The sequence below is a fragment of the Sorex araneus genome, chromosome 2 (genome assembly GCF_027595985.1).
Source record: "Sorex araneus isolate mSorAra2 chromosome 2, mSorAra2.pri, whole genome shotgun sequence".
In the NCBI taxonomy this organism is placed as follows: domain Eukaryota; kingdom Metazoa; phylum Chordata; class Mammalia; order Eulipotyphla; family Soricidae; genus Sorex; species Sorex araneus.
In genome coordinates this window covers 19202600-19225454 of record NC_073303.1, presented here as the reverse complement: position 1 = coordinate 19225454, position 22855 = coordinate 19202600, and the positions used below count along the sequence as shown (strand labels likewise).

The 22855-nt window shown below is 50.7% G+C and overlaps 1 protein-coding gene across 10 annotated transcripts in view; it reads right to left on the bottom strand.

The window, feature by feature from the left end:
* The window catches only part of ATXN1 (ataxin 1), a 454093-nt gene extending 431958 nt beyond the window's left edge, over positions 1-22135 (bottom strand). The window contains exons 1-3 of one of the 10 annotated variants that reach the window (XM_055125681.1): positions 21904-22135; positions 14543-14592; positions 13680-13857 (exon numbers count right to left, since the gene is read on the bottom strand). The gene's annotated coding sequence lies outside the window, so the exon portion shown is untranslated. Of the gene's footprint in view, positions 1-13679; positions 13858-14542; positions 14593-20812; positions 21060-21567; positions 21603-21903 lie in introns of those variants that run through there. The other 9 variants (XM_055125678.1, XM_055125682.1, XM_055125686.1 and 6 more) reach the window with 9 other exon arrangements.
* Between the last annotated feature and the right edge of the window lie 720 nt (positions 22136-22855).

The following is a 22855-nucleotide window of genomic DNA, read 5'->3' as shown; positions in this document are numbered from 1 at the left end:
CCGCTGGGTGTGTCTTCAAACCCCACAAAAATAATTAACATGAAATAAAATGGGAATGTCACTTTTTTTTAAGCGAATAATTTTCTGACACTTCAGGTCAAAGAGTTAAATTAAGTACACTATGAAAGACAAAAAAAAAAAAAAGGTGAGCTCTATCACGTGACTGCTTGTTCTCTGCAGAGCAGAATAGCAAACAGTGCGTGTTTTCATTTCCATAGATTACTAACTCCCTCTCTCTCTTCAGGACTTAAAGACATATGAACTGTGACTTCCAGAGTTTTGTTTGGAAAAGGTTCATATACTAACTGGTAAGAACCCTTGCTTCAAGGTCACTTTCAGAACTCTGTTCCTTCATTTGAATACTGCTTCTTGCCTATTCTAATCTCTAGCATCTTAGCCTGTTCGGAGGAAGGAAGGACCATCATCTTCCTCCCTTTTGGCTCTGTTTACACAGACTGTTAAAACAGTGCTCCTCATTGGATGACACCCAGGTGGAAAAAAAAATACAACTTGTTCCTTCTGAACAGTAGCAGAGAAAGGCACCAAGGGTTACAGAGGCTGAAACAAAAAACAGACGGCAAATAAAATGCCATAAATTGGACTTATTTCCCTCGAACTCAACAGAGAGCCAAAGCTTTACAGCAGGACTTTTGTTATGGTTTATTCTGTTTTGTTTGGGGGGGGCGGAGAGGGGTTACTCCTGGTGATGCTCAAGAGGATAGATGAGTGCCTCAGAGAGAAGGAGATTGAATCAGACTGACTGCATGCAAAGCAGGTACCTTACCTCTTCTACGAAAACCCTCTGGAAGAATTTTAAATAAATAACCAGATCATATTATCTCAGTCAAAAAATACAGCTCTCCCTCACTACCTGAAAACAGCATTCTTAGGAATGCGTTCATAAATCCAAATGAATGAAGCAGCAATTACAATTCATTTGTATAGGGGGAAAAAGTCATGGCTATATCCAGGTGCTGGGAGACAGGGTGAGGCCAGTCTGAGCACTATTCCAGTCACGTGGTGTGAAGGCACAAATTCAGGGCCATTGGAGCAAGCACCCCCGGCCCTTCTATGGAAAATATTTTGATTATTCACAAATCCTAAAATTAACCTACCAAGTCATATCAAATAATGCATAAGAACCAGAAATAGTAGAGGGGTTAAGGTGCTTGCCTTGCATCCCAATGACCCAAGTTCGAATCTCTGGCATCACCTGGCCCCCCAAAACCTCTCTAGGACAGACTCGGGAACAGCTACTCAACACTGCTGGGTGTGGCCCCAAAACCAATAAATAAATGAACGAACAAGTCAGAGTGAGTGTACAGTGGGCAGGGCATTTGCCTTGCACCTGGCTAACCTGGGTTCGATCCCCAGCACTCCATATGGTCCCTCAAGCTCTGCCAGGAGTGCAGAGACAGGAATAAGCCCAGTATGGCTCCAAACAATAAAAAAAAATTATTTAAAAAAAAACTGAAATGACACACATATAGTAAAAAAAGAAATGCTCTGGTAAATATGGAGCCTGTGTGAATCAGTTCGGGGGGGCGGGGGGAAGCTGGGGAGGGCCACACTTGCCTCTCAGTGGTGCCTTCCTCTAAAACAGCCACAAGTTGGGAAGTGGGGGGAGTGGGGGTGGAAGGCAGTTAGGACAGAATTTGTTTTTTTCTTTTTGAGTCACACCCAGCGATGCTCAGGGGTTACTCCTGGCTCTGCACTCAGGAATTACTCCTGGCGGTGCTTGGGGGACCATATGGGATGCCGGGGATCGAACCCGGGTTGGCCATGTGCAAGGCAAACGCCCTACCCGCTGTGCTATCGCTCCGGCCCAAGGCAGTTAGGATAGAGAAAGGACCACTCTGACAAAAAAGCTTCAAATGATCACTGCACAAGAACGAGTGCTGAACAACGTAGGTAAAGGGATATGTATGAGAACCTTCCAGTATCCATTCTGCAAACCATAATGCCCAAAAGGCGGAGGGAGAAGAAAACTGCCTGCTAGAGAGGCAAGCGTGTGGCAGGGGCTGGGGTGGGGGTCGAGGGAGCAGGAGGGAAACTGGGGACGTTGATGGTGGGAAATGTACACTGGCAAAGGGACAGATGATGGGACGTGATATGCTGAAACCCAACATGACAACTTTGTAACTGTGTATCTCATGGTAATGCAATTAAAATTAATTAACAAATAAAATTAAAAAGACGCTACAAAACGGAGGCTGACCCCTCCGTTTTCTACACTTCCTGAATTTCTACACTTTCTTCATAAAAGCCAAAGACCTCTTTGGGTTTCTCTTGTTCAGTGAAAGTGGGCACTCGTGCAGGTCTTTTGTCAAAGCAGTGTCGGTAAGGAAGGGCACTTGCCGTGCATTTGGCCAGCCTGGGTTTGATCCCCAGGACCCCACCTGGTCCACCATACGGGGAGGCCACTGTCACCTCCGGGATCTTTCCAACACCCAAGAGCGCAGTGTCACCCACCTTGGGAAACAACTGCAGTAGAACAACTTTGAGTTGAAATCTTATGGGGGAAGTGCCGTGAACTTTGAAGACGAGGGGACCATCTGCCATACACGAACCTGACTTTCGGGCCTAGATCCACCTCGGAAAGAAAAACTATGCTAAGCGAGAGAAGAGATTAGCATACTCTCAGTGTTTCATTCAAAGTACATAACGGTTGCATTTTTGTTTTGTCTTGCGCTTCCCAAGTGGTGTTCAGGATGCCTGGGGACCCTTTTCAGCGATTCTAACCGAGCTGGTGGCTCATGGATGAGGTGATGATGGGACCTTGTGGTGCCAGAAACCGCCCAGACCATCCTAGCAACGCTCTGGGATGAGCACTAGAAAGTGGTTAGCATATATATATTTATCACTGTCACTGTCAGCCAGTTGCTCATCAATTTGCTCGAGTGGGCACCAGTAATGTCTCCATTGTGAGACTTGTTGTTACTGTTTTTGGCATATCGAATACGCCACGGGGAGCTTGCCAGGCTCTGCCGTGTGGGCGAGATATTCTCAGTGTCTTGCCGAGAGGGGCGGAGGAATCGAACCCAGGTCAGCCGCGTGCAAGGCGAATGCCCTACCTGCTGTGCTATCACTCCAGCTCATATATTTATAGTTATTATAAAAATATGCTGACACGAAAGGTGGCCGTAACCAGAGGGAAACATCTTTGCATAGCTCCTTACACAAAGGCTATGTCCCTCAAAGTTTCACAACCTGGGGCCGGATAGACAGCACAGTGCAGAAGGCTCTTGCCTTGCGTGCAGCCAACTGGGTTCCATCCCCCAGCACCCCAGGAGAGATCCCTGAGCACAGAGGCAGGAGTAGGCCCTGAGCACCGCTGGCTGTGACCCCCCAAACAAACAAATGTCACAATTTAAGAGTCAGATCTGTCACGGGTCTGGGTAGCAGTGGCCAAGGCTGCTTTAAAAGTGGACTGCCACCAGGCCTTGAGTACCGCGATCCAAAGAAAACCCATCCAGAGTCTTTTCTGCCCTCAGCTGGAACTTACTGGAACAGAGCAGGAGAGAAAGCGCCTGCAGGCACTCCGAGAAGGGAGCCCCGACTCTGATAGAGAGCCCCCAGCCCCGTTTCTAAGGCCACGCTCCCTGTGCTACACTTCTCAGCACCTCCCGTCAGAAGCATATTTTAGTTTAATCTCAAAAGCCACAAATAACCACCCTGGAAGTGGCGTCCCCAGCTGCATCAGCAGGGTGAGACGCTCCACTCCTCCTCTCTCACACAAAACACGATCTCCCTGCGTCCTTCCACCTGGGCAGGTGCGCGGACGTGCAGGAACACAGAGGAGATCACGGAGTCACAGCCAGCCAGACCGGAAGGAAGGAGGTGAACCTCCAATTTCCCACTCCGTCGAGAAGACGGCATCTTTCTCCAGGACTCCTCAGCAGATCAGAGGTCAGCAGGAGCTTTCTCAATGGTGAAGCAAGATAGTGTTAGACAGAAGAAAGCCAAGCTCACTTCCTGTACTGAATTTCAAGACTGAACACACGCACAGGTACAATGTCGTAAGACTCCATCTTCCTGGGGCGGTGGTTCTGGAAATTCATCACTTTGTCTTTCGTATCCTTTCTTCCCTGAGCTGGTGTTTGGGCTGCTTTTGTTTTTATTTCAATTCTCTGTAACGCCTATGGAGAAGCCTGCCAAACAGATTTTTTTCCAGCTATCTGGTTCACTAGCTCTTGCTGGTTCCGCATTGCAAATTTTTAAGTCTTGGTCTATATTCATAGATAGAATCACATCCAATTCATATAAAAAAATTAAAATTCACACGGAAAGAGAAATAATTATACTTACTGCGGATCTACTATATTACAAGTGTGAAGATGGGGATGGGGGTGGCAAGAAAGAGCAAGGGCAAGAGCTTTCAGAAGCTTCCAGAAGAATAGGAAGGGATCGAAAGTTCCAGAAACCAGACCAGACAGCGCCCCATGGAATCCCAGAAGGTCCCCTGGAAAGATTTCTAAGCTGAGAGTTCTGAGGATGGGCATTGGTTCGGCAGATGGAAGGAAGGCAGATGCCCAGGTGAGCGAACGGCACAACTAAAAGCTGGAACAGAAGAGTGAGTAGGGCCTGATACGGAGGCAATGGCCTGTGACCAAACTGGGGGGAACAAGAAGGTCCCCCGCCCCCCACCTCGCCACCCTTCCTGCTGAGTCTGGACTTCTCCCCCAGGGCTGTGACAACGCAGAGCATGACAGGCGCGAATCGATGTCTCGAGTAAGAAATGTTCATTTTGGCTTCCAAGGAGACAGGCGTGAACCCAACACAAGGCCCCCTCATCGGGGGCGCTTAAGAGGCCTCTCATGTCCCCAAGCATTCCCGCCCCGGTTCAGATCCTGAGACCAGGGTCACCCGTAGCTCCCTGCGGAGGTGTGGGCCACCACCGTTCCCCAGCGGACCTCAGGGGTGCGCCAACGTGGGGAGCAGCAAGGGCCAGGGTCCCTGCCGTCGAGTTAATGAACCCCCAGGCGGGGTGGTCTGCCTCTCTGGAGTTCCCTGCAGGATTCCCTGGGTATACCCCGGCCCAGGGTCCTTGACGAGACGGGCAGCTGGACCTCTCCAAGCCTGATCCCCTCTTTGGTCCCTCCCGGCCCAAGGCAAGGAGGCTGCCAAGCAGCCAGCTCTGCTCCACTCACGGGGCTCCTGAGATCGCCACGGGTCAGCCACGGAGAAGCCCAAAGGCAGCATGCGAGCACGGAGAGCCGGGACACGGGCCCAGGGTGGAGAAAGGCCAAAGCGTGAGGAGCAGGCGGGAGGCGACGTGGAAACAGGGAGCCCTGACAATAGAAATCACTGGGGTGTCAACTGGGAATGGTTCCCGCGGGGAGCTGTGGGCAGAGGGGAATGAGAAGTATTCCCGGCAGAGCCGGGCCGCTGGCCAGCGGGTGCAGAATGCAAGCTCCCCTCATCTCCCCCCTGCCCTCCAGGTCGGCCCCCGCCATAACCACGGAAGGACAGAGAGACCCAGCTCATCCATCCAAACTCACTTCTGCTCGACAGAAAAAGTATCATTGTGAACATCGGAGCAAGCAAGGCTGGCTGGGAAGACAGCGCCACAACTATGACTTAAAAAATGAATATTGGGGCTGGAGCAATAGCACAGCGGGTGGGGCGTTTGCCTTGCACGCGGCCGACCCGGGTTTGATCCCCGGCATCCCATATGGTCCCCCAAGCACCACCAGGAGTAACTCCTGAGTGCAAAGCCAGGAGTAACCCCTAAGCATCGCTGGGTGTGACTCAAAAAGCAAAAAAAAAAAAAATATATCAAGGGGCTCTAATTAATGCAGAGGCAACAGGTGTTTGAAATGTTGTGTTTCTCTCCTTCACCCAGCAGCCAACACCCTCTTCTAGGGAACCGATCTACCCAGGGGAGATGCCCAGATCAGTCAAGACTTTCCCAAATGACAAGGATCCAACTTGGAATGAAAGCCTGACCCCCCCAGGGGTGCCAGGACACCACCTACCCTAATTCTTCCCTGCAGTACTTCCAATGCTCTTTCCTTTGTGTTCATTTTCCCCCTTTACCCTTCGTGTCCAGCTCCCGGATAGCTGGACACGCTACTGAGAGTATAGACACAATAGCATGAGACTTCATCATCACAGAGCATTGATTCTGGAAATTCATCACTTCCCCTTCTTTTCTGAAAAATGATTTGTGTAATTATAATCCTACCATACAGACTAGATGAAACAGCAAATGAATGCTTGCTTGATTCAACAATCTTATGAGGCACTGTTTTGTTATCACTGTCCCATTTTACAGATGAGAATTGACTGGGTCCACTGAGAATTCAAACCTCCTTTCCCCCGACTTCAAAGCTCCAGCTTGTGACCTCGTTCAGTACTGCCTCCTCCCTCCTCACCTGCCTAAGAAACGAAGCAAACAGCCAAACAAAACAAGCGCACAAGCCACCTCTTCTATTTGCACGGGCTGCCTCAAGAAACAATTAAAGTTGCAATGACTCAAGAGACATCCATATGAAGAGCTTATAAATGAACCCATAAGACAAGGAAATGCTGCATACGCTAATTGCAAACATAAATGCAAAAGAAAAAAGGGAATTGCCTGAAACCTACACCTGCCGGTAAAACCAAAGGACATCACCTCCAATTCCGACTTCCAAATTAAAAACAGAATATGACCCTTGATGCTACCCTTGATGTTACTGCAACGTGGGACAAAACTTCAGCACTGCCCTTGCAAAAAACAAAAAATTATATACATACATATATATGTAAATATTTAAATTCCACAATTTTCTGTATTCTAGCTCCTGGCTATTACCACACCATATTTGATGGAGCTCAGACAGTAGGCAACAAATTATACACACACACACACACACACACACACACACACACCTCTCGGAAATCCCAGCAAGCTACAGAGAGTATCCCGTATGCACAGGCAGAGCCTGACAAGCTACTACCCGTGGCGTATTTGATATGCCAAAAACAGTAACAATGGGCCTCATTCCCCTGACCATGAAAGAGCCTCCAATCATTGGGGAAGACGAGTAAGGAGAGGCTGCTAAGCTCTCAGGGTTGGGAGGAACAGAGATGTTACTTACTGGAGCCTGCTCGAGTAAGTCAATAAACAATGGGATGACAGCGATACAGTGATACACCTCCTAGCACCCTCGCCAGCCCTGAAGCAGCTAAAATCTTGTGGCAGGACCATTCGAAAGAGCAGAGGAAGTGTCAGGGCATGAAACTCACATAGATGGGCTGATAAATGATCTGAGGCACTCCTCCTGATGTCCTCGATAAGTAATGACATGATAATCGCTAAAAAATGTAACTTCTCATTAAACACCAAACCTAACAAAGTCAAACAACAGTAAATGATGTTTGACAGAGCCAAGGCCGGGGGGGGGGGGGGGGCGGGGGCGGCAATTTATTCACGGAACTGCAGGGAGAGAAGGCCGAGAGCCATGATGCTGCCACTCCAGCCATCAGGGTCACTGGAGGTGGTGACATGAAGGAGCGACAGAGGGGCTCCCCGGGCCCCCGCCCCAGAGAGAGAAATACAGAGCACCATCTCGTCCTTCCCCTACCCCGGCTCCCCCGGAGAGAGCGACTCCGTGGTAAAGCACGTTTTAAAAAGCACATTAACCATCCTATAAATATTAAGTTCCTTTTTAATAAATGTTCCAAGGCACTGGGGCGCATTTTACAGAAGCAACCCGGTTCTGATTTCTCGGGGAACGCTGCCCTCCGCTCGGTGTTTAACTCGGGATTGAGTGAAATATTAACAGGCCATATAATGATTTCAGTGTTCCTGCAGGAAAGCTAAACAGAAATCTCAGAAAAAAAAAGGAAAAAAAAAAAGAAAGAAACATATCCTCCCCCCTCCCCTCCCCCCCGCAGGCCTCGAGTGGAGTTTCTGGGGCGCACATGGAACCCAATGCTCTGCTGGACAAGCCCATCGCTGTAAGTAACTCATCAGAAAATAAAGAGGGAATTACCAAAGGGGAATTGCAGAGCAATTAGCTTCTCCCAAGCAGATGACATACAACCGGAGGAGGGCGGAGCTTCCCGGTTAGTCATATGTCAGAGCCGGAGCTGCCTAATCTGTAAATAAAAACGCATCACACAGGATCACCGCCGGGCTGCGGGCAGGGGCTGCCAGGGGAACGTGAGCGTAGTAAAGCAGCAAGCCACCACCCACCACCCGCCTTGCCCCGGCCGCCTCTGGGAGCCCCGCGGGAGACGGTTTCCCCTGGAGACGTGTTCAGAGATCCTGGCAGATTTCCGGGCAACCCAAGACAGACACAGGGGCCAGCCCTAAGCAGGCGAAGAGAAAAGGGACCTTCAGCAAGAGGCGACAGAGCCTAGCCACCACCGCTCCAGAAAAAAAAAAAAATCAGGAAAGGGGCAAGGGTGGGGGAGGGATGGGCCGCCCGGGCGCCCTGCACCCCTGGCCGGCCTCACCTTGGCCTTGCACACTCTGTTCTAGGCGCCTGCACTCGGCGCCGCCTCACCACCCCACCAGCTGGGGAGATACATGGTGCCTATCTGCCAGATCTAGCGAGCTGAGCAATGACCCAGTGAAGGGCTTTGAAGAGTCAAAAGTTCATCGTCTTGCGGGGACGGTGGTGGATGCCCCACTCCGGGAGCTCAACCCAAGCCCGAGTCCCCGCATCCCAGATAAGCGTGCTGTTGCCGCGGTCATCATTTTCTCCCATTAATAATTATTGAGAGCGCACAGGAATCTCGGGGCAGGTAGGAAACACCACGGGGCAGAGCTGCCGGCGTTGCCAGGGCAGGCTGGAAGGCTCACCGCCCAGGCCCTGACCCTGCCACCCCTCTGTGTGAGCCACGGGGCTCCCTCCCCGTTGCTCTGGGCGCCCCCTGCCCTCAGCCCCCACTCTCAGCTTCCTGTGGACCAGGCAAGCGTGGTGACAGTGACAAGTGCAGGTTGTGGGTGGGGGGACAAGAGGTAGCTCAAAGGCAGAGCACTGTATGGTCCCCTGGAGCACTGCCGGGGAGACCCTGCACCACAGACCTAGAGTAGCCACTCGAGCAATAAAAGTTTTGGGCCAAAAAAAAAAGAAAAGGGGCTGGAGCGATAGCACAGCGGGTAGGGCGTTTGCCTTGCACGCGGCTGACCCGGGTTCAAATCCCAGCATCCCATATGGTCCCCTGAGCACCGCCAGGAGTAATTCCTGAGTGCAGAGCCAGGAGTAACCCCTGTGCATAGGCAGGTGTGACCCAAAAAGCAAAAAAAAAAAAAAAAAGTGGAGGTGGTGGAAACAGCTGGCAAGCCAGCCTGATTCTCCCCGCTGTAGCTAGATACCTTGAAGGGGTAGAGCGTCTCTGCACCTCGGTTTCCTGCTCTGTGAAACGGACTAACTGAGCTCGAAGAACAGAGTCAGGACGAAGCAAGTTAATGCACAGTTCCTCTCCTTCTGTCCCTCTGGCCCAGCGGGTGTCAAGGCCACTCACCAGAGATGCGCCTGAGATAGTCGCGGGCAGAATGCGGGGTTCTAGAGAGCTTTTTCCTGTCCTTCTCAGTCCAGTCCCGCCTTCCTTGTCTGCTCGGGAAAGGCGAGTTCGAGCACTACCCCAGACCGAGGCATTCTGGGAAATACAAACGGCTCCTCTAAAGGTCACTCGGGTCCGAAAACCACCTTCCGGGGCCCTCAGACGTCTCCCGTCCAGTGATATGAGATGCCCCACTAAAAGATCAACCAGCCTCCCCTCAGCTGGATTTTTGTGCCTGAGGCTCTTTCTCCCCAGAGTCCCGGCTCACCTCTTTATTTTCTGTAAGGCATAAATGGGAGTTCAAGTCGTTAGAAAATCGAGGAATGCCAAAGAAGGTGGGGGGAGGGACTGAAACGGTCAGGGATATTGGTACTTGGGGTGGGACAGAGCATTGTGGTTACATACTTTCTAAAGAGGGTGAAATGGGACCCCTGAAAATAATCTCTGGACCCACCATTACCTCGATATATGTATTGCTACTAACCAAAGCTTTTTTTTTTTAAATAGAATCGACATGAAGCCTCCAACAGTTACAGAGCACCCCCACATTATCATGATTTGTCAAAGTACAAAGCCACAAGTGAACAATTGCTCCAGAGTCAAGAATTTGGCGCAAGGTGATTTCCGCCTAGCACATGAGATGAATAAATCAACAGTGGAAAAAGATCAAAGGCAGAGCTGGAATTGTTGCTAATACGTACAGGGCTCCACTGAAAACCTTGATAAAACTGTTGAGAGAGAAACCGAGGGATCATTTGTTTAAATGAAAAGAGATACTGCATGCACTGAATTTCAAAAGCAGCATTCATTTTCATACATACACATATTAGATTTAGCTAAAATTAGCTCAAGCTCCAATTTATTTTTTTTTTAAGGTCTCAAAAGAAGAAAGGTTTCGGCAAGATTTCATTGAGCTGCCGTTCGGTTCGGCAATGCGTGTCTGAGGTAGCTCTGCTTCTGGAGATGTCCCTGAGGTAGCCGAACACCTGCCCCATCTGCCCTCCAGAACACGCGAGGGCTCTCTGAGAAATCCACGCTGGCTGAAAGGCAGCCGCCCTTCTCCTGCCTGGCAAATTTTCTGCCGGGCATCAGAACCCCAGGCCCCAATCTCAAAGAATACTTTAAAGGCTGATGACTTTCCCAAATGGATCGCTGAGGTGGCTCCTCATCCGTTTCATTCCTGCACTTTCATTTACCTGACCCCAGTCACACACATCCCCAAGAACACCAGAGTCTCGCCAGAAAGGCCACATCGGTCCCACACCTGGCTTGTGCTGGTTCTGTCCTAGCTCGGCAAACTGCTTCATGATCTTTCTCCTCCTCTCTTTCACACAGAAACGCTAACCAGTCTGAAGGGCTCTCGATTCAAATGATCTGTCCTCCTCCTCCGTCTTTTCTCTGCATCCCACTCGGAATCTTGTTCTGTAGGGCTTACTCCTCGCTCTGTGCTTGGGGATCTCTCCTGACAGTGCTCAGGAACCACAATGGGTGCCAAGGAGCAAACCCCAATCGCCTGCATGAAAGGCAAGCGCCTGACCTGCTGTATCTCTCTAGCGCCCTTCTTCAAAATTCTTAATGGGTTAGCATTCGCCCCATGGAAGCACCAGCCTCCCCTTTCTGCTTCGTATTATTCTGGCGCCTAACCTCTGTCTGCACCCTGACCACGGGGGCTACCACCTGCAGGGGCTCATCCTCGCTGGCATCCCCAAGGTGCCAAGTTTGAAAACTCCTACGAACAAATGAACACACCATTCCTTCACATCGAGAGCACGGGTGCTCAAGTCAGGGTGTAACTTTGCCTTATCACGCTAAAAACACATCCAGAACAGAAATCATAGTCATCAGGCTATCTCTCTTTTTTTTTTTTAAAGAATGGATTTAAGAGTACAACATAAATGATAACCATTTCCCTGCCCACAGTGAGTCATCAATTCTGAGGCCATTATTTATGCGGAGCTGTTTAGGCCTACGGCTTCTAAACTTGCTCTGGATGCGATCATGAGACAGACTTCGGAGCACGCCACAAATTCAGATTCTCTTCCAATGAACTGCACAGACAGACCACGAGACGGAGTATTTTGCTGCCAGTTCCTTTACCATAAATTCCCCAGATACAAATAATTCTTCAAAAAAATAATAATTCTTCAATACTACAGGTCTGGGGGATAAAAAAGTGGTTTGTTAACCACGTGGGCCAGCACACCAGTTCCCCAAAAGCTCCAATGTGAGGATATCCTGCCTTGCCTATAAACGATAAGATAAAAATAAACAGCCATAACTCTCTCTCTCTCTCTCTCCCTCTGACATCAGGGGAGCTAAGGACACTTATTTAGTTTTGCCTCTAACTCCCCCCGAGTAACTCAACCTCCTTTTACTGCACACCTCCCTAATCCACAGCCAATGAAAGATCAAGTTCCCAGTTCCACGTTTCACAAGGATAGAATGCTGATGGCAACTTTCTGCCTGCCTACCCACCCAGCCCCCCCACCCCCGACACACACCCTTAAAAAAAGACCTTTCTCACTCCCCTTCCTGGGGTCCCAATCTTTCAGACACTCCGATTTTTGTTTGTTTCTTTCAACTCGGACCACAACGCTCTTCACAGAGGCATGCCACTCACAGTTCATCTTCAGACCATAGGAAAAAGTGGCTTCATCAGCCGTCCCACCAACATCAGACCGCTTGGGCAAACATAAGATTCAGAAAAATAAATATAAGACTCATTTGCTTTGCAGAGCTACAAACATCTATACAAGACCAAGGTACAGGGGCGTTGACTTATTGCTGGTTGTGTGTGGTGGGGCAGCGACCATTACAGCACCAGCACGGTTGTCAAAAAGCTCAGTGACCCACTCGCAATGACAGACAGCACAGAAGCTCCTTGGCCCACAACCAGAGTCCAGGTACTCTGAGAACACCCATCATTCCATCGTCACGGCAGCCTTAGAGGAACACCCTGCCACTTGTTCCTTATCCATAAAGGCTATGGGACCCCCAGGACCCCAGGGTCAGCTTTAGAAATGAAAGTCAGCTAAGACTGGTACCAGACCCTTCCTCTTGGCTCAGAGGCCGTGGGACTGACGACCCCTCACTGAAGACTTGATTTTAGACACACAGAGTTCTAGACGGCCAGAAATCTGGTGAGTCCGTGTTGAAATGCAGGTTTTGAGAAAGCAAACACCCACCCCTTAAGAAGTGTGTTGGCCATGCCAGAGTTTTGCAGGAGAGGTGGGGCGAAAGCGGACTCTCCCTGGGTAGAAATGCAACCGGAGACAGGAAGAGCTGCCCGGAGACCACCCCCAGCACCTGTGCCCTGGATATTCCCTCAGGTCTGCTGTGGCCAGCTGGGTTTTGACTCAGGAGGTACAAGGGAGAGCCCCAAGTCTGTTCACTGAAGCTCTCCAGGGGCGAGTCTGCCCTTTGAAGCCCCCCTGTGCCCCGCTGGGCGTGAGAACCTCAGCAGAAGTCTAGTTCCCTGGTTCGGAGGAGGCTGCTCCGCTTTCACAAGCTCCCTGGGTTGTCTACACCTGCGTTCCCCGCGCGCCTAGGCGGCACTTCCATCGCTCCCCATTTCCTCTCGGCAGCCGGCTGCTCGGTCCTCGCCTCAGTAGAGAACCATGAGTCATCAGCCCTCCACACACCCCGTGTCTGCACGGTTCTCCGGGCCAGAAAAACTTACTGTACGTGAGGAAATCAGGAAGTTGTAAAATCCAAACAGACACAAAGAAATTCAAGCTTCGACAAATACCAACGGCCACTGAACAAACAGGCTTCTGTCCCCTCCCCGACACCCGCCCCCAGCCCATACATATACACACACACAGCTCCTGTTACAAGGAAAACCTAAAATGCGAAAGCTGTGATTGTAGGTAGACAGAGGCCTGAGAGGTGACCGTCCAAATGAGCAGGCTGCAGGGCCCCAGCACTCACTGGCCAGCACGAGCCAGAAGCAGACACTAGCCAAATACATGGGAGCACAGACAACTTGGTCTGAGCTCTTGGAAAAAAAAAAAAGTCCTCACTGAGCAATTTCTCAATCTTCCACGGCATCGGGTTTGCAAAGACAATTCCAATGAAGGGTCCACCCGGTGATCAGGCAGAGCTTTCGTTGGCTAGTCCCCTTCGGCGGATTATTTTAAGCCTCGTGTGCAAAGCAAGGAATGTCGCAAAAGTCTCACCTGATACATGATGCACTTCCCTGGGGTGACACTGGCCGAGGAGGACCCTGGGGGACAAGGATGACCGGCTGAGCTGCAGCTGGCAGGGGACGCCCTGGAGACTGGCCACGCGCGCTGCTCCTGGGATGGGGTGGGGAGCGCAGGCGAGGAGATCCGAAAGGAAAAACAGAACAAAGGGCTTTAAAAAAAAATAAGAAAGAAAGAAAGAAAGAAAAGCATTCCTCCTTCAAGTCTGTGCACGGCAATCTCAACTTTCAGAACATCCACGTTGGTATTTTGTTTTATGAGAACTACCGAGATAACCGGGCAGCTCCAAAGGCAGGCCGGGTGTTTATTCAACACGACTCAGAGGGAGGCCAGCACACGCAAAGGTCATCCCTTCAATCAAATTAAGAGCTGAGTCTCCCCCCTGCACTGGAGCCTGCTACTGTCGATCTTTTTTTCCCCGCTGGGGATCCTTAACTAATCATCTGATAAACACATGCTGGTAATCATAGGAATATCAGGTGAAAATGGGCATGGACTGAATAGTAATTGAGCCAGAGTCTAACTGTCATGTGGCACATATTACTATCAACATGCAACTGGAGGGACAGTCATGGACAAGCACGGTCATTAGCATACCAGTTTAAGGGGAGGGGCGGGGAAAGTCTAAGAGGCAGGGGGGAATAACGTTCGAGGTGTGCACAGTTCCACTGAGGCTTTTCACTAAACTTCTATTTACATATCAAACGTATGTCCATTTCAGTTTTCATTGGGCCACAAAGCCTTGCCCAAGGTTAAGGAACACGTATCCGCTGTATGATGAATGAGTGAATGTCTGAATGGATGAATGAAAGAGAATGAATGAAGCTTCCATATACCTTTCCATCAGGGAGCTGGGTGCTTGTAGTAGTTTTTGTGAGGTAAGGACCTATGCATAGAAATGGAAGAAGTTGAGCACTTGATCTGCTAAGAGTTATTTTTAGCCCTGTCTATGAAAAGTATATTTTTAAGTACTGGTAATTCTCAACTGCTCACATTAAACAGAAAAGATTCAGTAGCACAATTAGCATAAAATAATCTCCTCCCTCCCACTTCACCCCCCTCATGCCCCCATCCAGCAAAAGCTGGACAGATGTCAGTCTTTGATTACTGGAGCTGATCTGCATATTTGTTTAGGCTGATGATTTTAAATTTAGCTTGGGTTTCCTAAGCCCACGCCAGGTAACAGTAGGAAGGAGAAGGTCCAAGATTATATTGGGTGTCAGAAAAAAACTATTCTGCAACTATGAATCTGATCTCCAATGTGAATAACTGGTAAACAGGTAAGTGAGCCAATTATCCTTGGGTACATGGTAACGCATCTTAGTTATTATTTGCCTCCATACACACTATTTTTAAGAGCACAGCCCAGCTGGAAAGGAAAATAATTTTCATTGCTTTCCAACACTCTTCAAAGTAATAAATAGTAGCCAAAGTAGTCTTGCTTTTAACAGATCCATTCACTAAGCGTTTATGTAAGCATCTATTATTGCAAACCTGGTGCTGAGAAAAATGAAGATCTTTTTCTTGTCCTTTAGTTTCCCTGCATGTAAGCCGGAAGTGTAGAGAAAGATGGTAACAGTATTCTGATAAAAATCTTAGAAGTCCTTAGAAGACACTATCCCTCCACAGAGTAGCTAATTGAATTCCACATAGAAATAGTGGCCAAATAAAATAGAAACTCACAAAATTCTATTGACTCAACACAGAACTGGGGGTTTGGTTTTTTTTTTTTACTGGGAGGTGTTCTGAGGTGGGGTTTGGGGAGGGGTATCACTATATCACTGTCATCCCGTTGTTCGTCGATTTACTGGAGCGGGCAGGAAGGCCAATTATCTGATAAAACATTGAACAAACCATCAAAATACTTTTGCTCATCATTTGGACAAGGTGCAGGTACCCTGGACTGCAGACAGGACATGCTTTCTGAGCTGGCCACTACCGAGTATGTGCTTGTGTATCCATGTGTGTGCACACAATCATATTTACATGCCACCCAGCAGATAAGATTTTATTGAGTCCAAATTACACTCTCCTATTCTGCTGAAGTGCAGAGAACGGTCAAACATGATGCAAAAGCTGTAAAATATTAATTTACTCTCGCACTGCTATGCCCAGTTTTTGCAAACTACTTGAGTTCGAGTGATTAAGAGAGGGAAGAAACCCAAGAATAATATAGGAAGGTAGCGCGGGTTTGTGGAAAGAGCAGAAAAACAACAAGCAAACACAATAACCTAGACCATGTTTTCTACAGGACAGACACTAAAAATAGGGTTTTTAATATTTTAAAAGCACAACAGAGCAACATACCACAATACCATTAATAGTGGAAGATTACCAAACAAGATGGCCTAAATAATGGTGATGGGGTAGTCCATAAAGGCCAGAAGATAATACAACGGGGAGGGGTGGGGTGGGGAGGGGGGAAACAGGGTCAAAGTGGAGGGAGAAATCAAGAGGAAATCTGTCACCTGCAGTAACAGAAAAATACGTTTTGTTTGAACATCAGAAACATAAATGCCCACAGGTTAGTAGCTATGACAATTATCACTGAAAACTGCAGGGGGGGAGGGAAACACCACACAAGCAAAAAACATCCTTTGAGATGTGTCACATTGGAGGCTGCCTAACCGGGAAAGCAGGCAGGGTTCTGCTGAACCTCGAATCAAAGCACACTAATTAGGGAAACCCTGACCCTCTTCAGGCTCCAATTCCAAACTACCACGAATTTTCTGACACTTTCAGGTAGGAAAGGGTTTTGATTTACCTTGTGGCAAGGGTCATTGTGTTAATTCCCCCACAAAGCAGCTGCCTTCAAAGGCAGCTAAGACTCAAGGAAACAAACGTTGCTGCTGGCATCCAATGTGTCAGTGAGAGCATAATACTTGTTGCTTTTCTGTCTATAATAGCTTTAAACATGTTTTTAGTACATTTGGGATGGTACCAAAATATTGTACAAATATTTATAGCACAATAGTCTGAAAAGTTTAGGTTGGTAAGGACTGTAAAAAAAAATAGGACTAAACTGGTAAAGACAAAAATGTATAAATTAGGGAAGTAAAAAAATTCAAATATTGCTCATCTAAATCGTTTTATTGCTCTTATACTTTTAAAACATACACATACAATTTTAATAATGATCTCAATTCAATTATTAACCTTTCAGCTAACACTTATAAATATTCTCTAAAACTAGCCCTTATTATATACTTGTTAATGTATCATCTCTTAATAAAATGTTGAACATTTTATTAAGCTGAATTAAAGAAATCTAAAATGTGAAGCACACAATAAATACAAAATTCACTCTTAAAAGGGAAGACCTGTAATGTCCCAGAATAGAAACTATTATGTCTATTAGAAGTTCTGTGATGCATTAGTTTCACTGTTCTAACAAAGTTAAGAGGACCTGCTTCAGATAACCTGGGGAGCGTAACCAGGCCTTCGTCGGTTCAGCGAAACAGTTAAATTGCAGCTATCAAAATCTCTTACCGAAACCAAAGTTCCAAATGACTGAATTCTGCTGAAATAATAAAGCAGCAGAAATCAAATGACCTCTTTCCCCCTCGAAAATGTTACACAATCTCAGGGCACTGTGTCACTTTACATAGGCAAGCCTGGATGCTGTTCAGAATCCGAACTTCGTGTTATTTTTCAAACAATTCTAACTCCAGGAATCCACAGTCACTCCTTTACGAAACTTCGGTCTTAGTCAAAGGTGTTTATTGATTAACTACTACTAGGAAACAAGATGGGGCCTGTGTCACAGTGTCACAACGTGTTGTTACTCATCCAAAACTGTCATTCAAGGTGAGTGCGAAAGTAAAACCCACTTGACATTTCAGAATAGGAAAAAAAAACATTAAGGCGCATTATACAAAAGGAATGTGAGTCCTTGAACTCTGTAATGACAACAAAAACAGGAGCCACAGAAATGTTTACTAATATTTTAAGAACCTCTTCAAGCTGGCCTTTCCCAGGGTCCCCAAAAGGGTAAGGCATGTTGAAATGCACGGGTAACTGCAGGCATCAGACAGACTATTCAATGCCTGGAGTTTTTTCTTCAGTCTACACGTAAAGATGACTCAGAGGCCCTGAAGTCTAGCTGTAATCTGGCTGACAAAAAGTAGCGCTTCTGTGGACCAAACTCTTTTCAAATGAAATCCAGAAAGGAATTCCCAGCCAGGTCCCATGTTTCATACTTGGTTTAGCACGAATTGATTTGTGCACTCAAAAACCCATCTCACTGCCAGAGAAGCAATCCTCTGTTTGTTGCAAAATGTAACCCAGGACTTCCAAGGTGCTGTATACAACGGAACCCCAAGGTGCCTTCTCTTTTATACTTGCTTCTCAAAGTCTATTCACCTCCTAGAAATAAGAGCTTGCTTCAGGCGCAGCAATGTTGCTACTGGACTGGACAGGCCAGGATCCTGTTAGCCTCTGCAAACATTCACCCAACAATAGAAGTCCTCTCAACCCCTTAGAGGAAAGAGCTGCTGGTTCTGGGTGTTCTCAATCCACTGCCCCAAGGCCTGGGGAGGGGGAGGGGGAGGCAGGCAGAGAGCTTCAGTGGGATTTGCCAAATAATTTCAGGGGCTATGAAATCATAAACTGGCTGGCATGGTAGCAACCAAATCAAGACATTATTTTTCTCAATTCTTTTCTTTCAAATGTCGGTGTTATTGAAATATCCCCCACCCCTTCGATTCGGAATAAGCCAAACACATCTCTAGCAACCACAGCTACTTTTCTTTCCCTTCTAAAAACTTTTTCTCTTTCCTTCCCTTTTTCAAATGTTTTTGGCAACAGCATTATTTTTCTTTGCTGAGCAGGCTTAATAAGGTGATGCCCTAATGCAAAAAAGAGTTGAATGCCTAAATTATTAAATGCTCGTTAAATGATCACCCAAAAATAGAACCAAAGTGGTGGATTGTGCAAAAGCATCCCAGTCTATCAAGTACCAACTCCGGGACTGCAGCATCTCACTTGGGAGGGAAAAAATAAACAAACAACACACCAAAAAAACATTTAACAGCCCGAAAGAAATCCAACCTGAGAATGAATCCACTCGAATGGACCTGTCAGCTCAGCCCTATTAGGCTGGAGGCAACGTTTTGAAATGTGACAGCGGGGATATAGCCTTCTCAAAGAAATTATGTGTGCTGTACCAACCCTTCAGAGAACCAGGCTTTATTCTTGGAAGCCAGGGCTCTCCAGGAAAGGGTTAAGCGCCTGCCAGGCCAGAGGCGCCAGAGTGCAAGAAAAATGTTGCTTTGGTCAGGCTCTGAAAGGTTTCTAACAAGTCCTAAATACTTGTTGATCTGTTCACAATAAACACCAGCAGGATTGTCAAGCTCCTTTCACTGTCTGGGAAGCAGCATTTACATACTGTACCCAGTAAGAACAGCTTGTGGGTCTCCTTTATAAGTTGAGTAGCTAGCTAGAAGCCTCATTCAGTGTCTCCGGTTCAAATGACTGAAAGAAGATGCCATTGAAACCCTGCAGTCTCTCGCCTGGCTCCCGGCAGCACAAATCCTGTGCAGAAAACACTTGGAGTAGCCCAGGCACAAGACGAACCCACCTGAATGGACGGGGAACACTGTCTGTTGCCATGGCAGCCTGATCTAATTACATGAGTGATCAGGGCTGGAGTAAGTGCACAGAAAACCTACACCACTGACACCTATCTACAAGAAGAGAACGGCAGGCAGGCAGGCAGGCTGGAGGTGCTGGGAAGCTTCAACCTCTGGTCTCTGCACAAGGTGCCATTCCAGCCCAGTTGTCTGAGCAGCTGCTAAAACTGATGCCCGCAGTTAGAGGGCAGTCAGAGGAGATTAAACGCCTTCGTGGCTGCAAACCCTTTCCAAGAGTTCATGTGCAGAATTCTCTCCACCTTCTCGCTGACGCGAGTTTTCTCACACACAAGCTTCGTCGTCCCCCCCCCAACTCCCCGCCTCCCAAAGCTCCAGTCTCAAACTACCTTCACCCAGCAAAGAAACCAGAAACAGGAAAAGGGGAGGGGGGGCTTAAGATGGGCTTCGAGGAATTGCAGGGCTTCTCAGAAACCCAAACCGACAAGATTTTGCCAATACTGTGGAGAAGGTATGGCTGTGCCTAAAAATAACCATCAAATAACTCCCCACTGCCGTGTGCCACCTAGAAGACGATGTTTACATATTAAGAACAGCCTGCATCATAAAACACAAATGTCACGGCGATGTGCCTACTAAGGAGAACTTATTTGCATACACACATTCCCGTGCACGGCCGAGAGGGCCTGCCGGGTGCACGCCACTCTCCAAGACGTTCGATTTTTATGCTGTGGGTGTAATAGGGTCTTCTCATGTTGCTAATTGTATCCTGTGGCTCTCGGGGGGAAGCTAAGAATCTCTTCGGGGACAGAATCAGTTTGGAGGAGTCCCTACTGCACAGCATACGGTAAACAAAATAAAAATAGCTCGCCGTTCTCGTTAGCCACCTCGCGCATTATATAACCAGCTTCCGACTGGGTTTTTTTTTTTTTTTTTTGCCCTTACTACTCTTCAGCAATTTCCCAATCTTCCGAAGTATTTATATTACCCTCTTATCTACAGGATGATATACTAAGAAAGCAAAACAAAACAAGAGCAGCCACGAGCTGGAACCGAACCCCCACCCCCACCCCACCCTGCCCAGAGAAACGGAATTTTACCCCCCCTCCCCTCCTGCTGTTTTCTGGCAGGATTTCCACCCCCACCCTACTTCCACCACCACCACCCCCCACCTCCCCAGCCCCCACTCAGGTTCTCGCTCAGTCTCCCTAGAAAACCTGAATTGTTTCTCCCTTCCAGGCACCCCCCTCCTCCTCCCTTCACCCCACCCCTCCCCTCCTAGGTCTAAAATAAAATGAAAGCAGCAGGCACGGAGTTTCGGACAGCGGCCGGGGCGCGGGGCCAGGCGAGGGGTCGGGCGCTGCAGGATGAGCCTAGGGGTCGCAGGGGGCATCCCCCACCCCGCGCCGCCCCCCGCGCGCGCGTGCTCCCACACACACACACGCACACACACACACACGCACACACGCGCACGCACACACGCACTCACACTCACGCCGCGCTCCGCCGCCGCCTCACCTCTCGCTCCGCCCGGCCGGCCCCCTGCCCTGCCCCCTGCGGGCCCGGCCTGCGCGCGGCGCTGGAACCACGTAGGAGCCGGCGGCGCGGCGGCGGCGGCCCGGGGAGTGGCAGCTCCGGCCCGGCCCCGAACGCGCGAGCGAGCCGCGGGGCTCCGGGGCGCATCCCAGTGCCCGCAGCGCCGCCGCCGCCGCCGCCGCCCCCGTGCCCTCCTCCCGGCTTCATTCACCCTCCCGGCAGCAGCCGCGCCGCCGCTCAGTGCCGGCGCCCGCGGGGCAGCGCCCGCTCGCCGCTCCCGGGGCGCCCAAGCCGGCGGGGGCGCGGGCCCGGGCCGGGGCGCGCGCGGGCGGCCCGGGAGCAGGAAGCGGCCGCACTCCCGGGGCGGGGGGCGGGGGGGCCGCCCGCAGGGCCGATCGCCGCGCGCCCCCCCGCCCCGGGCCGCGCGCAAAGTCCCGGCCGCGCACCCGGGCCTCGGCGGGGACTCCCCCCAAGCCCGGGGCTCCCACGCCGGGCGCCCCCCTGCGGGTCCACCCGGCCCTTCGCCTCCGGACCCCCCGGCTCTCGCCGCCCGGGCAGCGCGGGGAGGAGGGGGCCGGCGCGACCCCCCGGCCGCCGCCGCCGCCGCCTCCCCCTCCGCCGGCCCGAGGGAGGAAGACATGGCTCTCCGCACTCGCAGCAGGACCGCCGGCGCCGCCACCACTCTCGCAGCCCGCGCCCCCAGCCCGGGCGCGCCCCCTCGCCCGGCGGGCACCCACCCGGCACCTAGCAGCCCCCCCCGCCAGCCGGCCGCCGGGGCGCCGAGAGCTGAGCTGTTGGCCTGGGAGGCTGGAGCCGGGGAAGGTTGTATATGTACACACACACACACACACACACACACACCACGCCGCGGCGATTTCCTTCGCTCCTCTTCCAGCTGTTTTTCGTGCCGCCGGTGGGGGGTTTGGGGTTTGTTTGCTGGTTGTTGCTTTTGCCCCCCGTCTCGGGGAGAGCGGGGAGGGGTGCAGGGGGGGAGGTTAATCTAAATAAGGGGGGAGGGGTGGAGGAGGGAGGGAGAGAAAGAATCAGAGGAGGAAAAAAAAATAGCCACTTACTGTAAAGTGTAAATGGATCTGGGGTGGCGTGGGGAAGGGGGGGCAGAGGGAGAGAAACAGTGTCTTGCGGCGGCGGTAGCGCTGGCGGCTGCTCCACGGGGCTTGTTTTGGATCCCCCTGCAGTGAAACAGGTCCTGCACGGTTCCGCCACTGTAGTAGAAATGATGTCTGCGGTATACTCTGCTCTCTCCTCCTCCTCCTCCTCCTCCTCCTCCTCCTCCTCCTCCTCCTCCTCCCCCCGCTCCCCTCCCCTCCCTCCTCCCGCCCTCCGCCCGCCCTGCCTCCCTCGCGCTCTCTCGCGCTCGCTCGCTCGCTCGCTCCAGTATGTAAATGTGTAATAGAAGCCAAATATGGAGCAGTTGGCGGCGGCCGCCGCAGCTCCAGGATCCGCCGGGGGGTGGGGGGAGGCACCCTCTGGCGCGCGGCCGGCCGAGCGGCTCGGAGCGGGGCGAGCGCACAGCGCGGCGGCCGGCCCGCGCCCTTAACCCTTCGCTGCGCGCCGCGGGCCGCCGCCGCGGCCGGGGCGGGCGCGTTTCCCCGGGCACTCGCGGCGCTCGGCCGGGTGGGGTTGTGTGTGTGTGTGTGTGTGTGTGTGTGTGTGTGTGTGTGTGTGTGTGTGTGTGTGTGTGTGTGTGTGTGTGTGTGCGCGCGCGAGTGTGTGTGTCGGGGGGTGCACCGGAGAGAAGCGGGCCGGTGGGGACAGTTGCTTTCAGGTTTGGGAAAGGGGCGGGGAGCGGAGGCGATGAGGTCATTTTAGCGGTGACCGGTCGGTCCTCGCGCGCCTCCCCCAGGTCCCTGCACCTAGTTGGAGGAGACGCGGAACGGCAGCGGGGTGGGTGCCCCCCAGGCCTCCCTGGGGAGGGGGGAACTCTGCGAGGGGTGTCGGACTTGAACTCCCCTACGCCCCTCCTCGGGCGGGTGGAGTGCGGCGGGGGTTGGGGGGAGGGAGGCG